The 4621-nt window shown below is 37.6% G+C and overlaps 1 non-coding gene across 1 annotated transcript; it reads left to right on the top strand.

Annotated features, from left to right (window-relative positions):
• The first annotated feature begins 2595 nt into the window (after positions 1-2595).
• LOC148580450 (small nucleolar RNA R71) lies at positions 2596-2703 on the top strand. Its single transcript, XR_015895639.1, has one exon. It is a non-coding gene; the product is annotated as a small nucleolar RNA R71 (small nucleolar RNA).
• The last annotated feature ends 1918 nt before the right edge of the window (positions 2704-4621 follow it).

The following is a 4621-nucleotide window of genomic DNA, read 5'->3' as shown; positions in this document are numbered from 1 at the left end:
CTGTCAAATGTTCTACCACTGAGTTATAGACCCTTGATGGAGGCTTTTGTCTTCCCTTTCCTCTTTCTAGAGGTTTCTCTGGCCTTAGGTGCCATCAATGGTTATGAAAAAAACAAAAAAGCTATGCTTTTACCACACCAAACTTAGAATTTTGCTCGCCCTCGAGCAATAAAAGAAAGAATAGATGAAGAAGAAGAAGAAATGGAGGAGAGGGAGAGTGGGAAGTGTTTCGGCCATATGGGAGGGTTTGAGTGGGAAATTGGTTTTGAATTTTGAAGGTAGGTGGGGTTTATGACGTAGGTTTATGGGGAAGAGTGGATGGATGTGAATGGTGAAGAGGTGATGGGGAAGAGAGATTGAGGTGATTGGTGAAGGGTTTTTGGGGAAGAGTGTTTATGGGGTTGTGTGAAAGAGAGAGGTGAGAAGAAGTGAGTGGAGGTAAGTGGGGATCCTGTGGGGTCCACAGATCTTGGGGTGTCAAGGATTTGCATCCCTGCACCAATTAGGCATGCAAAATGCCTTTGCACACAACTCTGGGCGTTCAGCGCCAGGTTGGTGCCCATTTTGGGCGTTCAACGCCCATTTACTAGCCATTTCTGGCGTTGAACGCCAGAACCATGCTTGTTCTAGGCGTTCAGCGCCAGAATGCTGCCCATTTTGGGCGTTCAGCGCCAGAACCTTGCTCTGTTCTGGCGTTGAACGCCAGGCAGATGCTCCTCCAGGGTGTGATTTTTCTTCTGCTGTTTTTGATTCCGTTTTCAATTTTTATATTTATTTTGTGACTCCACATGATCATGAACCTAATAAAACATGAAAAACAAAAACAAAATTAGATAGATAAACATTGGGTTGCCTCCCAACAAGCGCTTCTTTAATATCAATAGCTTGACAGTGGGCTCTCATGGAGCCTTACAGATGTTCAGAGCATTGTTGAAACTCCCCAACACCAAACTTAGAGTTTGGATATGGGATTTCAACACCAAACTTAGAGTTTGGTTGTGGCCTCCCAACACCAAACTTAGAGTTTGACTGTGGGGGCTTGGGTTGACTCTGCTTTGAGAGAAGCTTTTCATGCTTCCTCTCCATGGTTGCAGAGGGAGATCCTTGAGTTTTAAACACAAGGGAGTCCTCATTCCATTGAAGGACTATTTCACCTCTGTCAACATCAATCACAGCTCTTGCTGTGGCCAGGAAAGGTCTTCCTAGGATGATGGATTCATCCTCTTCCTTTCCAGTATCCAGGACTACGAAATCAGCAGGGATGTAAAGGCCTTCAACCTTTACTAACACGTCCTCTACTTGTCCATATGCCTATTTTCTTGAATTGTCTGCCATCTCTAATGAGATTTTAGCAGCTTACACCCCATAGATTCCCAGTTTCTCTATTACAGAGAGGGGCATGAGGTTTATTCCTGAACCAAGGTCACACAGAGCCTTAAAGATCATGGTGCCTATGGTACAAGGTATTATGAACTTCCCAGGATCCTGTCTCTTCTGAGGCAATGTCAGTTGATCCAGATCACTTAGTTCATTGATGAACAAGGGAGCTTCAACTTCCCAAGTATCAATGCCAAATAATTTGGCATTTAGCTTCATGATTGCACCAAGAAACTTGGCAGTTTGCTCTTCAGTAACATCCTCATTCTCTTCAGAAGAGGAATACTCATCAGAGCTCATGAAGGGCATAAGAAGGTTCAATGGAATCTCTATGGTCTCTAGATGAGTCTCAGATTCCTTTGGTTCCTCAGAGGGAAGCTCCTTATTGATCACTGGACGTCCCAGGAGGTCTTCCTCCTTGGGATTTGCGTCTTCCTCTCCCTCTTTGGGTTCGGCCATGGTGCTTATGTCAATGGCCTTGCACTCTCCTTTTGGATTCTCTTCTGTATTGCTTGGGAGAGTACTTGGAGGGATTTCAGTGATCCTTTTACTCAGCTGGCCCACTTGTGCTACCAAATTTCTAATGGAAGACCTGGTTTCATACATGAAACTCACAGTGGCCTTAGATAGATCAGAGACTAGATTTGCTAAATTAGAAGCATTTTGTTCAGAGTTCTCTGTCTGTTGCTGAGTGGATGATAGAAAAGGTTTATTATTGTTAAACCTGTTTCTTCCACCATTATTAAAGCCTTGTTGAGACTTTTGATCCTTCCATGAGAAATTGGGGTGATTTCTCCATGATGAGTTATAGGTGTTTCCATAAGGTTCACCTAAGTAATTTACCTCTGCTATTGCAGGGTTCTCAGGATCATAAGCTTCTTCTGCATAAGAAGCCTCTTGAGTACTGTTGGATGCAGCTTGCATTCCATGCAGACTCTTAGAGATCATATTGACTTGCTGAGTCAATATTTTATTCTGAGCCAATATGGCATTCAGAGTATCAACTTCAAGAACTCCCTTCTTCATAGGCATCCCATTACTCACAGGATTCCTTTCAGAAGTGTACATGAACTGGTTATTAGCAACCATGTCAATGAGTTCTTGAGCTTCTGCAGGCGTTTTCTTTAGGTGAATGGATCCACCTGCAGAAGTGTCCAGTGACATTTTTGATAGCTCAGATAAACCATCATAGAATATATCCAGGATGGTCCATTCTGAAAGCATGTCAGAAGGACACTTTTTGGTCAATTGTTTGTATCTTTCCCAAGCTTCATAGAGGGATTCACCTTCTTTCTGTCTGAAGGTTTGAACATCAGCTCTAAGCTTGCTCAGCTTTTGAAGAGGAAAGTACTTGGTTAAGAAAGTCGTGACCAGCTTATCCCAAGAGTTCAGGCTGTTTTTGGGTTGAGAATCCAATCAAAATCTAGCTCTGTCTCTTACAGCAAAAGGGAAAAGCATGAGCCTGTAGACTTCAGGATCTACTCCATTAGTCTTAACAGTATCACATATCTGCAAGAATTCAGTTAAGAACTGAAAAGGATCTTCAGATGGAAGTCCATGAAACTTGCAGTTCTGCTGCATCAGAGAAACTAATTGAGGTTTCAGCTCAAAGTTGTTTGCTCCAATGGCAGGAATGGAGATGCTTCTTCCATGTAAATTGGAATTAGGTGCAGTAAAGTCACCAAGCATCTTCCTTACATTATTATTATTTTCGGCTGCCATCTCCTCTTCCTGTTCGAAAATTTCTGAAAGGTTATCTCTGGATTGTTGTATTTTAGCTTCTCTTAGTTTCCTTTTCAGAGTCCTTTCAGGTTCTGGATCTGCTTCCACAAGAATGTTCTTATCCTTGCTCCTGCTCATATGACAAAGAAGAGGGCACAGAAAAATAATAATAATAATAGAGATCCTTTATACCACAGTATAGGGATCCCTGTGTGAGTGGAAGAAAAGAGGGAGATAAAGAATGTAATATAATGGAAGAAACACAACTGTGAGGAGGGTAAAGATGTGAGATGAGATGTTAGTAGATGAATAAATAAATAGAATAAGATGGGAGAGGGAGAATTTTCGAAAATAATTTTTGAAAAAGGGTTAGTGATTTTCAAAAATGGTTTTTTGAAAAATGTTAGTATTTTTCGAAAATTTTTAAAATAAAAAATAAAAATAAGAATAATTAGTTAATTAAAAAGAAATTTTTGAAAAAGAGGGAAGATATTTTCGAAAATTAGAGAGAGAGAGTTAGTTAGGTAGTTTTGAAAAAGTTAAGAAACAAACAAAAAGTTAGTTAGGTAGTTGAAACAAATTTTGAAAAGATGAGAGGTTAGGAAGTTAGAAAAGATATTTTGAAATCAAATTTTTGAAAAAGATAAGATAAGAAGATATTTTGAAAAGATATGATAGAAATTAGTTTTTGAAAAAGATTAGATTTTTAAAATCACAATTAATGACTTGATTCACAAGAAATCACAAGATATGATTCTATAACTTAAAGTTTGAATCTTTCTTAACAAGCAAGTAACAAACTTCAAATTTTTGAATCAAAACATTAATTGATTATGTTATTTTCGAAAATTTGATATAAAAATAAGAAAAAGATTTTTGAAAAATATTTTTGGAATTTTTGAAAATAACTAAGAATTTTGAAAAAGATTTGATTTTTGAAAAAGATTTTGAAAAAGATAAGATTTTCAAATTGAAAATTTGATTTGACTCATAAGAAACAACTTGATTTTAAAAATTTTTGAAAAAGTCAACTCAAATTTTCGACTTTGATGAGAGAAAAAGGGAAAGATATTTTTTTGTTTTTTGAATTTTTATGATGAGAGAGGAAAACAGGAAAAATGATGCAATGCATGAAAGTTATGGATCAAAACAATGAATGCATGCAAGAATGCTATGAATGTCAAGATGAACACCAAGAACACTTTGAATGTCAAGATGAACATCATAGACACAATTTTGAAAAATTTTTAATGCAAAGAAAACATGCAAGACACCAAACTTAGAATTCTTTAATGCTTACGCACTAAGAATTCAAGAATGTATATGAAAAACACCATACAACACAAAACAAAAAATCATCAAGATCAAACAAGAAGACTTACAAAGAACAACTTGAAGATCATGAAGAACACTATGAATGCATGAAATTTTTGAAAAATGCAAGATGCACATGCAAATGACACCAAACTTATGACATGACTCATGACTCAAACAAGAAACACAAAAAATGTTTTTGATTTTT

Source organism: Arachis ipaensis, chromosome B10 (assembly GCF_059453495.1).
Source record: "Arachis ipaensis isolate K30076 ecotype BB chromosome B10, ASM5945349v1, whole genome shotgun sequence".
In the NCBI taxonomy this organism is placed as follows: domain Eukaryota; kingdom Viridiplantae; phylum Streptophyta; class Magnoliopsida; order Fabales; family Fabaceae; genus Arachis; species Arachis ipaensis.
Note: the sequence above shows the minus strand (reverse complement) of the source record. Positions and strands in the feature narration are given on the sequence as shown.